The 13,097-nt window shown below is 40.5% G+C and overlaps 1 long non-coding RNA gene across 1 annotated transcript; it reads left to right on the forward strand.

Moving 5' to 3' along the window:
* Nucleotides 1-2,792: 2,792 nt before the first annotated feature.
* LOC134299021 (uncharacterized) lies at nt 2,793-12,014 on the forward strand. Its single transcript, XR_010006182.1, has 2 exons — nt 2,793-7,356; nt 7,442-12,014. It is a non-coding gene; the product is annotated as an uncharacterized LOC134299021 (long non-coding RNA).
* The last annotated feature ends 1,083 nt before the right edge of the window (nt 12,015-13,097 follow it).

The raw sequence follows: 13,097 nt of genomic DNA on the forward strand, positions 1-13,097 counted from the left end.
GGCGAAATGTCAGGAAAGAATGTTTCTGGCACATGGCCATACAGCCCGGAAATCTCAGGCAGGAAGCAGCCACGCTATTCAATGCTAATCAAGGTGGCCAATTGCAACTTTCACACTTGCCTCAAAGAGACAAGAGTTCTTTCTTCCACTCTGGACATTATTCCACAGATATATAAATTCCACTTGCCTAGTTTCCAACCAATCTCACAACCTCTGAGGATGCCTGCCATAGATGTGGGCGAAATGTCAGGAAAGAATGTTTCTGGAACATGGCCATACAGCCCGGAAATCTCAGGCAGGAAGCAGCCACGCTATTCAATGCTAATCAAGGTGGCCAATTGCAACTTTGACACTTGCCTCAAAGAGACAAGAGTTCTTTCTTCCACTCTGGACATTATTCCACAGATGGGTAAACTCCACTTGCCTAGTTTCCAACAAATCTCACAACCTCTGAGGATGTCTGCCATAGATGTGGGCGAAATGTCAGGAAAGAATGTTTCTGGAACATGGCCATACAGCTCAGAAATCTCAGGCAGGAAGCAGCCACGCTATTCAATGCTAATCAAGGTGGCCAATTGCAACTTTCACACTTGCCTCAAAGAGACAAGAGTTCTTTCTCCCACCCTGGACATTATTCCACAGATATATAAACTCCACTTGCCTAGTTTCCAACAAATCTCACAGCCCCTGAGGATGCCTGCCATAGATGTGGGCGAAATGTCAGGAAAGAATGTTTCTGGAACATGGCCATACAGCCCGGAAATCTCACAGCAACCCAGTATACAGAAAGTCTTTAATTGAAATCTGAAATATACTATATACAGCAAATTTTATGTCTCTTTAACTACCCCCCCCCCCCCAAAAGTGCGCATTTGATGGTTTTCCAACGGTGGTCTATCTCCTTCGCATATTCCACAATCGTGGGCTGCAGAGACACGACTTCCATCCATTGGATTCCTCAGGGTTGACATCTGAATGCGAGAAACCCACGCGTGTGCAGCTCACCGGCCTTGGAATAGCAACGAGGAAGCAGGCGGGAGACTGTCAATGAGCGCGATGAAGAACTCGGCGCATCAACGGAATGCAGAGCATCCAGACTCTCCAACAGAAAGCGAGAGAGAGAAGAGAAGTCTAGTGTGGCCAAAGCCTTTTCCGGAATCGCGGAGGGCTTTGCTTTGCAGGGCAAAACGCAAGTTTCCCCCTCCATTAATTCAGCCTGACAGCTCTGCCCCCCCCCCCCCCCCCCGCCCCGCGTCCCTGGCTCACCCATGAATACCGCTTTTCAGAAGGGTAGCTTTTAATTTGTCACATCAAGGCAATAAAAGCCAGCAATATATACTTCGCCAGTTAACATCCTAATAACAGGTTTAAAAAGGAGCAATTAAATGGTCGCGGGGCGGGCTTGGACTCATTACTGCACCAGCCAACTTGGCCCCATTATCTCACTTGGAGTTTGATGGGGGGGAACTCTTTGGGGAACAATTGCTGTTTTATGGAAGCAGAGAGAGGGGATTCTGTGCTGAAACAACAGTGATCTGAAGTACCCCAATCCAGCTTGGGGCCCTTTTGCCTTCTTCCTAAACAAACAAATATATGCCACCTTTCTTCAGTTTGGAGGTGGCTTTATTATTAATTTAAATATTAATAACATTATTGTGTTGTCAAAGGCTTTCATGTCCGGATGCACTGGGCTGCTGTGAGTTTTCAGGGCTGAATGGACATGTTCTAGAAGCATTCTCTCATGACATTTCACCCACATCTATGGCAGGCATCTTCAGAGGTTGTGAGGTTTGTGGGAAACCAAGCAAGTGGGGTTTATATATGTGGGGAAAGTCCAGGGTGGGATAAAGAACTCTTTGTCTATTTGAGACAGGTGTGAATGTTGCAATTGATCACCTTGATTATTTATTTATTATCTATTTACAGTAGAGTCTCACTTATCCAACATAAACGGCCCGGCAGAATGTTGGATAAGCGAATATGTTGGATAATAAGGATTAAGAAAAAGCCTATTAAACATCAAATTAGGTTATGATTTTACAAATTAAGCACCAAAACATCATGTTATACAACAAATTGGACAGAAAAAGTAGTTCAATACACAGTAATGCTATGTAGTAATTACTGTATTTATGAATTTAGCACCAAAATATCACGATGTATTGAAAACATTGACTACAAAAATGCGTTGGATAATCCAGAACGTTGGATAAGTGAGACTCTACTGTATTTGCAACATTTATATCCCGCCCTTCTCACCCTAAAGAGGGCTCAGGGCGGCATACAAGTTATATGTACATACAATATATTATATTATTAGCATAGTACAGAATAAGCGTTATACAGTAGAGTCTCACTTATCCAACATTCTGGATTATCCAACGCATTTTTGTAGTAAATGTTTTCAATACATCGTGATATTTTGGTGCTAAATTCGTAAATGCAGTAATTACTACATAGTAGTGTATTGAACTACTTTTTTCTGTAAAATTTGTTGTATAACATGATGTTTTGGTGCTTAATTTGTAAAATCATAATGTAATTTGATGTTTAATAGGCTTTTCCCTGATCTCTCCTTATTATCCAACATATTCGCTTATCCAACACTCTGCCGGCCCATTTACATTGGATAAGCGAGACTCTACTGTATATTGTACTATACCACTATATTGCAATATTATTAGTAATAGTATATGTAATATATAATATATAATTATAATAGTGTATTATTATTATTATATTGCATTACCTTATAATATTATTATCAATATTATATGTACAGTAGAGTCTCACTTATCCAAGCTAAATGGGCTGGCAGAACCTTAGATAAGCGAATATCTTGGATAATAAGGAGGGATTAAGGAAAAGCCTATTAAACATCAAATTAGGTAATGATTTTACAAATTAAGCACCAAATAATCATGTTATACAACAAATTTTACAGAAAAAGTAGTTCAATGCGCAGTAATGTTATGTTGTAATTACTGTATTTATGAATTTAGCACCAAAATATTATGATATATTGAAAATATTGACTACAAAAATGGCTTGGATAATCCAGAACCTTGGATAAGCGGAGCTTGGATAAGCGAGACTCTATTGTATATACAATATATTATATAATTAGTATAGCATAATATTAGTATTATATAGTATTATATTGTTATATTGACACAGGAGACATGGTGGAATGGTGTCTTCCTGGCCGCCCTTCTTCACTCTGGCCCCAGAGTGGCAGCTAGTCCTTGGGGGGAGGGGCTAACATGCTGGCAAAGCATCTTAAATCTATATTATAATGGGAATAAAAAAAGCTAGAATAAATAAAAGCTTATGGTATAAACCATAGAAAGAAGGAGGTCTTGGACTTCCACATCTCAAGATGTATTATAACTCCATTCAAATAAAACATATAGTAGAAAGCTTTGCAAAACAAAAGATTAGCCTTGCAGCTTCTAAGCTTGGCTGTATCCTTCCTGGGAGAATGAATGTTATGAGCAGAAAGATGGAGTAGCCATGGGGAGCCCTCTCAGCCTGGTCATAACACATTTCTACATGGAACTCTTTGAAAAACAAGCCCTGGAAACAGCAACAAAAGAGCCCACTATATCAGTGGTTCTCGGCCTGGGGTCCCCAGATGTTTTTGGCCTTCAATTCCCAGAATCCTAACTGCTGGTAAACTGGCTGGGATTTCTGGGAGTTGTAGGCCAAAAACATCTGGGGACCCCAGGTTGAGAATCACTGCACTATATGGTTCAGATATGTGGATGACACCTTCACCATTTGGAGCCATGGAAAAAAAGAACTAAATAAGTTCCTGGACCATTTCAACAGCATCCACCCAAACATCCATGTGGAAAAAGAAAATGAAGGAAAACTGCCTTTTTTAGATGTCTTCGTCATCTGTAAACCCAATCAACAATTGGGCTACACAGTTTACAGAAAACTTACAGAGATAGATATCTACATAAAAACTCCAACCATCACCCAAGTCAAAAAAGAAGCACAATCAAAGCCCTGGCAAACCATGCAAAAAGAATATGCAAACCCCACCTCAACCAAGATGAATGGAAGCACCTCAACTGGGCTCTGCAGGCCAATGGATACTCCACTATAGACATCAGAAGAGCTGCAAGACCAAGAAGAAGCCACAGAGAGTAAAGACAACGATTCCCCCAGAGGAAAAGTGTTCTTACCATATATCAAGGGAACCACTGACCGCATAGGGAAGCTGATGAAGAACCTACAAACCTACAAACTATCTACAGACCCACAAAGAAAATCCAACAAATACTACATTTAACAAAGGGCAAGAGGGATCCTTTCACCCCTGCAGGAGTCTACCATATACCATGCAGCTGTGGACAAGTCTAGGGACCGCCAAATGCATTGCCCAAACATGAGTCAAGGAACATGAAAGGCACTGCAGACTAACTCAACCTGAGAAGTCAGCCATAGCAGAGCACTTTATGAACCAACCTGGACACAGCATATTATTTGAGAATACAGAAATGCTGGACCACTCTAACAGCCACCAGGTCAGACTACACAAAGAAGTCATTGACATCCACAAACATGTGGACATTTTCAACAGACAGGAGGAAACCATGAGAATAAACAAAATCTGGCTACTGGTATTAAAAATCTCTTAAATCAGGACAGTACATAAAGAACAACATTCAAAAACAGGGGAATTCAAGACAAAAAACAATCAGGGCCAGCTAACACCACTCAACAAAGGATTCCCCCAGGCAGGAAGCAGCCAAACTTAGAAGCTGCAAGGCTATTCAATGCTAATGAAGGTGATCAATAGCAACATTCACACCTGCCTCAAGCAGACAAGAGTTCTTTCTCCCACTTTGGACATTCTACAGATATATAAACCCCACTTGACTAGTTTTCAACAAACCTCACAACCTCTGAGGATGCCTGCCATAGATGTGGGTGAAATGTCAGGAGAGAATGCTTCTAGAACATGTCCATACAGCCCGGAAAAATCGCAGCAACCCTGTCATACTATTGCTTGTTCCTGGGTTATAAATGTCATTTCCTAATTGGTTCTATCATAAATACATGGAAAAGTTTATTAAACTGCAAAAAATTTGCTATAGTTTTTCAATGAATATCTCAGAGAGTCTCAACCTATTCAACGTAGTTCATTGCAGCCACAAAAATGAAGTTTCTGGAGTACAACATCTACTTTCAAAGTAAGTACTGTTGTAAATTTACATACAACATTCTTCAAGCCTCCTCTAGTAATGTGTTAATCTATGATTTTGTTTGTTTACTGTTTTGTATGTGTGTGTGTGTGTGTATATATATATATATATATATATATATATATATATATATATATATATATGCAGCTTCTTTTGCTCTATGTTTCCTGAGAGGTTATGGGAGGGACTGCAGACCACATGATCTGATCTGAGACTGCTCAGACCTCAGACTCCATTTTAGATTCTTCTTAGACTTTGGGACTGCTCAGACCAACACATGCTTGCTTGAGGTTTGTAAGAAAGATGCCCTGTACCACCTGCACAGAGAAACTATCTCAAACATATCTGAAACTGGACTGATAAGCTGAACACATGAAGGTTGTGAGTAAACCAAATATGTTATTTTATCAAAGCCTACTTCATTTTTGTCTCTTGAGTGCATGATATAAAACTAGTTGTTTTATGGGAGAGTAGATATGTATTTTAGGCATTGAAAAACTCTTCTGAAACTCTGCTGTTTTATGCACTGGAAAATCTCTGTTTTCCTAACAAATCAGAAATATGTTCAAGCTAACAACTGAAGACATTGCCTTACATACTACATCTGGTTGAATACCATATGAGAAGATTCTACTCAAACAGGTTTTTGACTCTTCTCTAAAAGATTAAACTTTTCCAAAAGGTTATGATCGCCAAATGGGTGGGAATGCAATTTTCCAAAAAGTACTGCGCAATTTAACAGGAAACAACACTTTCAAACCAGGAACAGAACAGTTTTCATTTTTTGTTACATAGTGTAATGTGTTGTGTGCCTTCAAGTTACCCTTCCCTTACTTTCCCTTACTTTGAGGCTGAGAGAGTGTGGCCTGCCCAAATTCAACAAAGAGATTTCCAAGCCTGATGGCAACTTGAACCCTTGGCTCCTGGCTACAATACTCAAAGCATTAGTCCTTGCTGGATCTCTCTAGTTTGAGATGGTCTATAAAAGAAGTGTTGACTCCACTGAATGAAAGAGTTCTGTTGGCATGCTTTCTATCTTCTGGGTTTCAGAGAGTGTGACTTGCTCAAGACCACTCAGAAGGCTTTCATGACTGAGGCCCCTTCTACACTGTCATATAAAATCCAGATTATTTTATTTGAACTGAATTATATGGCTGTATAAACACATATAATCCAGTTCAAAGCAAATAATGTAGATGATGTGTTTTGATAATTTGGATTATATGGCAGTGCAGAAGGGGCCTGAGACGAGATTTGAACCCTGATCTTCTGAGTCCTAGTCCAACACAATCAACTACACCACATTGCTTCTCTGCAAAATAATGTAGCATAAATACTAAAGTTCCGAGGTAATAAAAATATAGCACAACACACTTAGACTTACATTGCTCTACATTCCAGGATCTGATCCCAGATAATCTGTTTATCCCATATTATTATTAGATTCATATCAAGTTCAAAGCAGATATTCTGGGATCAGATAAAGGGATATAGGACAATATAGATCCAGTCCCACTCAACAGTGGCCTTAAGGCTGTCCTCTCATACATACTTTTGACTAGAGAAAAAAGATTTAACTTCATTGGTCTTGTTTCTTTATAACACAAAGAATTGTACTGTCCAACAATGTTCTACGTCCTTTTGTCTAGGTCAGTGCTTCTCAACCTGTGGGTACCCAGATGTTTTGGCCTTCAACTCCTAGAAATCCTAACAGCTGGTAAACTGGCTGGGATTTCTAGGAGTTATAGGCCAAAACACCTGGGGACCCACAGTTTGAGAACCACTGGTCTAGATTCTACAGTGATTTTAATGTTGATGGTATTTATAAGCAATATCTTAACAACCTATTTCCAAAATAATGAGTGGTGCCAAACAGCAGGTTAGTAGACAAGGACTTGTTTGTTTCTGTAGACTTAATGAGAAAAGAGATCACTCTTTTAAAGAATAGTGTTTAACATTTTGTCCCTTTACAATGAGTTTGTTGTTTTTGATTAAATTCGATTTTCACAGGCAAAGTTAATGACTATTGTGTTTGGTTCCATGCCATTAGATTCGGACAGCCAAATAATAGCATGGCGATTTTTACAGGTGAGTTTTCTGCTGGAGCGAGTCTTACTGCAACCCCACTGAGATACCACAGGTATGAGCCTGCCTGAAATTGGTAATTCTCAGTAGAGAGCTTATTGCAGTGCATATCCCAATGGTTTGATGTGTATCCCTCACAGGGCTTTCTCTGTAGCAGCACTTCGACGGTGGAACTCCCAGCCAGTGGAAGTTAAGCTTCTCCCACCTCTTCTGCATTAAAAAGGTGTTGTTCTGCAAGACCCTTCGGCTTTAAAATTGTTCTGCTCATATCGTTTTAAATTATTTTAAAGGAGTATTTAAACAAGGTATCTCTGTATTCTTTTTTGATGCTTTTGTCCATTGCATGCATTGTCTCGAAGGCCCTGATGGGCTGAGAGGCATTATCTATATCTCTATCTATCTATCTATCTATCTATCTATCTATCTATCTATCTATCTATCTATCTATCTATATGTAGTGTGCGCTTCTCCCATGGAGCCAACAACAAAACTATTGAGCCAAATCATACCAAATTTGGCCGCAAAAGACATAGTCATCCAATCTATGTCTTTCAATAAAAGAACCTAGAAAAATAAATTCCAAATTACAGAGGACGAGGAAGAGTCGTTCTCCCTCTGGCTGCCAGTCAGAAGGATAAGGCCCTGTCTTCTTTAGGCCCTACCTCCTAGACCCCATCCCTTCATGTCATAGCAACCCCCTCAGCCACAATGCCACTCGGGGGACAGGCAGCTTTCACTTAGGCCTCTTTGACACTGCTTATAAAATACAGATTATCTGATTTGAATTGGCTTATATGGCAGTGTAGACTCAAGTCCCTTCCACACAGCTATATAACGCAGAATGCCAAGGTAGATAATCCAAAATATCTGCTTTGAACTGGATTATCTTGAGCCCACACGGCCATATAATCCAGTTCAGTGTGGATTTTATACAGTTGTGTAGAAGGGCCCTCATATTTGAAGCTTTGAAGCTGAAAAGCCATTATGTGCTAATCATTCTGGCTAATTGCAGCATTCATACTTGCCTCCAACAGACATCATCAACAACAATAGCAACAACAGCAACAACAGCAACAGCACTTTATTTATATTCTGCCCTATCTCCCCAAGGGGACTCAGGATGGATCACAGAACACATACATGGCAAACATTCAATGCTGTTCAGACAGACAAACAGAACAGGCAGAAGTGAGGTATGTTGTATTGAGGTTTAGCTTCAGTGTCTTTGAGGTTGTACGAGGATTCAGCTACAGTAGGGTGCTTTTGCTCTGTTCTCTATGACTAAAAGCCATCAGGACTTCCTCTTTCTTTATGGTGACTGGCATTTCTGGTCTTTTACTTTTATGGTGTCATAAAATACCTCCCCCACTTAATTAGCGGTACCTAATTTCTCTACTTACAGCTCTAAGCTGTTTTCGAACTGCTTAGGTAAACAGTGAGCTGGGCTTGACAGTCGGGTGTTCACCCCGACTGGGCTTCGAACTGGCCACCTTTCGGTTGGTAGATCTTATTACTGCCGGTGATTTACCAGCTGTGCTAACTCCCAGGCCCAAAAGACAAAAAAAGGAACAACCAGAATTATTGTATATTCACAAGCTTTAGGAAATAACCTTAACTACCACCAATTCCTCAATACTTTATTTCCCATACCACCACACTTTGTCACAGCAACACTTGGCCAGGCACAGCTAGTGCCTTATATAAATAAACAATAAATATTTCAACTAGCAACTTGCAACTGCTAGGCAAGATCCTGACATGTAAGCCATTAAATCCATCTGATGACAAGTAGAAAGATGAACAGCACAGTCTTATATTTCTTTACCTAAAACCCAAACCTGTTGTTTGAGGAGGCTTACTGCTAGGTGTAGTTTTAGGATTGCTTCTAGGATTTCAAGTAAGCATCAGAACGAAATGAAGTTCACAGGAAATAATTTCCCCGGTAGATCATGTCCACAATACTCACGTAAATCATGTCAAGGGATCAAAATGCTTCATATCTACAGTAGAGTCTCACTTATCCAACATTCGCTTATCCAACATTCTGGATTATCCAACACAGTTTGCCTCCTGCCCCGATCCACAGCTGTTTCTCTAGGCAGCAAGGATTGAACTTTTTATGGATTGATCATGTTGCTACTGTAAGTTCGTTTTATGCAATTCTATCTTTATTTGTAGTCAGTGTGTTAGTAGCCAATGCTTTTGTAGTCAATGTTTTCAATATATTGTGATGTTTTGGTGCTAAATTCATAAATACAGTAATTGCTACATAACATTACCGTGTTTTGGGCTGCTCTTTCTGTCAATTTGTTGTAAAACATGATGTCTTTGTAAAATCATAATGTAATTTGACATTTAATAGGCTTTTCCTTAATCCCTCCTTATTATCCAACATTTTTGCTTATCCAACGTTCTGCCAGCCCGTTTATGTTGGATAAGTGAGATTCTACTGTACTTCTGAAGTCTTCCTCAATTTGAAACTCCCCTGGTGTGGACTATAGTGCTCACAATCCTCAATCAGTATGATGAATGTGGACAATGGATCCAACACCTATAGAGTTTGTGGGTGTTGCTTTAGGGGTTGTGTTTATGTGTGTGTCAAATGGTAGGCCCTGTATTTTTCTCTCCATACAACAATAAGGAGATGCCAAAATAACTTGCAGTAACTTGCAGAATCCAAGACTTTCTGCATCATACAGTACAGCCCTTCATGGCCTATGGATTCAGATATAAATTCCAGTGGAATGAAAGGGACTTAATAAATATACCTGAAATTGCTGCTGCTCAGTCATTTAGTCGTCTCTGACTCTTCGTGACCTCATGGACCAGTCCACGCCAGAGCTCCCTGTCGACTGTCACCGCCCCCAGTTCCTTCAAGGTCGACCCAGTCACTTCAAGGATACCATCCATCCATCTTGCCCTTGGTCGGCCTCTCTTCCTTTTTCCTTCCATTTTCCCCAGCATCGTGATATTTTCCAAGCTTTCCTGTCTCCTCATGATGTGCCCAAAATACTTTAGCTTTGCCCTCCAGTGAGCAGCCGGGCATTATTTCCTGAAGGATGGACTAGTTGGATCTTCTTGCAGTCCAAGGCACTCTCAGGATTTTCCTCCAGCACCAGAGTTCAAAAGTGTCTATCTTCCTTTGCACAGCCTTCCTTATGGTCCAGCTCTCGCTTCCATAGGTTACTATGGGGAATACCATTGCTTTGACTATGGGGACCTTCGTTGCCAGTGTGATGTCTCTGCTCTTCACTATTTTGTCCAGATTGGCCATTGCTCTCCTCCCAAGAAGTAAACGTCTTCTGATTTCCTGGCTGCAGTCTGCATCTGCAGTGATCTTATGGCCAAGGGCCACAAAAATAAAATGATTCACTTGTGACTTTGAGAACCCCCCTGTCAATATTACCAGTGACTGAGAGGGTTCGAGGAATCCTAATCCAAAAAGGGAGGATAAAAAGGGAATATCATTCTTATTAGTCCCAATATCCTGCTCTGCTTAAAGAGATCAGAGATCCCCCATTTGCAGATCTGAGTTCTTCCACCTCCCTTTTCTTCCTCCTCCTTTTCTGCACACACATTACATTTCAGTCATGCTTTGCAGCAGAACACGATATCCCCCAAAGAACCCAAACGAAAGAGAGAGATACCCTGACAGCAACCATTAGTTAAGAAAAAGCCCTCGCACAAGAGTATCAGCACTAATTAAGATTCTGTTTAGCAGCCCTGGATGGAATGTTAATGTAAGCAGGGAAGGGGGGTGAGGGATGTTTTTTAAAGGCCCAGAAAACTCCTGCTTCTAAAGAGGAATGCTGGGTTTGGGTGATAACATCTATTGCTTGTGTCCAAGGTCTGCCCAAGCCTGTTAGAAAGTCATTATCTCAAATTACTCCTGTACTTCATTTTCTTTCCTTTCCTCCCTCTCCAGGGTTTGGGGCTGGGCTGAGCTCCCTTGGTGTTGCAGCCAGGCCTGGAGCCTTTGCAAAAACCAATACTCTCTGAGGGGAATGGAGAAGCTGAATCGACCTTCTCTCTCTTTCTCTCTTTCTCTTTCACCTCCCTGCTGCCTTGGAACATTTGGCTTGCTGTCCTTGCTCCTTGGACAAATACAGCCCCAAATTGCTGCAACCTGATTAGGATCTCTTTGCTGGCGTCTCAGCCTAAAATCCCCAGGGCCTTTGCTGACCCTTTTGAAGCTCCTTCCTCTTTTGCTTACACAGAAGTTGACATAATTAAGGCAGGGTTTTACAAGGCTCAACAAGGCAAATCTAGTCAGCTCCCAACACTCAACATGTTGGAAGTGGGGGTGGAAGAAAAGCAGGGGGTGGAAAGGCCCAGGTTGAGCTGCTGTTCATTGCATGGCAGAATTTTTCACCTTGCTCCTTTCTCTCAAAGGTGGTGAAGAGTATATTCATATTTAGTTATTCCTTTTTAAACTGAGGGTTGCTTGAGTCATATAAACGAAGGCTGCTGCATGCAGTTACGTTATCAAACATTTCAAGATGTCAAAATCTTTGAAAATTGATGCAAAATGTGTTCCTGAGTGTCAGAAAAACTTGATGAGAAGAAACCTGGAATGAAGAGAATCGTCACACTTATTCTGCATAAAATTCACACATGTCTTATCTTTTCAGAAGCTGTTCTGGGTAAAATAAAAACGTACACTCTCCTGTACTAATTTGCTTTGATAAAATCTGTACCTCCTTTCCCACACAACAGTCTGTTGGAATCATTTTGTTTACATGTGTAATATTTGCACATATAATTCCTTGCTCAGAAAATGCTTTATTTTTTTGTGAAAAAATAGTATGTACAAATTTTGTGCAAAATGAGCCCCAATTTGCAAATAGTTGCAGAAACAGAACAGTTTTCAATATTTTTTGGGGGGGCTGGAGCTACACTGCCATATAATGCAGTTTGGAACTCTCTTTTTTTTCATGTCAGGAGCAACCGGAGTTGCTTCTGGAGTGAGAGAATTGGCCGTCTGCAAGGAAGTTGCCCAGGGGACGCCCGGTTGTTTTTGATGTTTTGTGTGAGGCTTCTCTCATGTCCCCGCATGGAGTTGGAGCTGATAGAAGGAGCTCATCCGCGCTCTCCCTGGGTGGGATTCGAACCTGGCAGCTTTCAGGTCAGCAACCCAACCTTCAAGTCACGAGGCCTTTATCCCCTAGGCCACTGGAATAGTACAGTTTTGAACTGTACTGTATAGACAGTGCAGATGCATACTATTAATAATAATAATAATAATAATAATAATAATAACAACAACAACACTTCATTTGTATTCCACCCTTCTCCCCGAAGGGACTCAAAGCAGATTACAGTATATAAACAGATACAGGCAAACATTATATGCCTTGTTACAATACAATGAGACACACATATACAGACAAAGACAAAGGCTTCTCCTTTCATTTCCAGCTTTGGAGGCAGTGCTCATCTCTGATTTCCAAGCTGAGAAAACTGCTTTGTTACCTCTTGGTTGTGTGGCCAGCATGATTATTGGAGTGTCTTATGCCTTTCTCGCTGAAGCTGTACCTATTTATCTACTCATATTTGCATGTTTTCAAACTGCTGAGTTAGCAGGAGTATAGATATATATAAAACTGCATTTATATGGCAGTGTAGAACCAGCCCTGGAGTGGAAAGAAGATTGTTACCATTGGTTATTTCTTTCTTTGAGAATAAAAAAATGGTGTAGAATTATATTCCTACAAAGAATGCCTAGACATATAAAATAAGCAGCCCAGAGGGGTCTATACTCAAATTCTCTCCAACATACTATATTTATATATAAAC

This window comes from Anolis carolinensis, chromosome 4 (assembly GCF_035594765.1).
Source record: "Anolis carolinensis isolate JA03-04 chromosome 4, rAnoCar3.1.pri, whole genome shotgun sequence".
In the NCBI taxonomy this organism is placed as follows: Eukaryota; Metazoa; Chordata; class Lepidosauria; order Squamata; family Dactyloidae; genus Anolis; species Anolis carolinensis.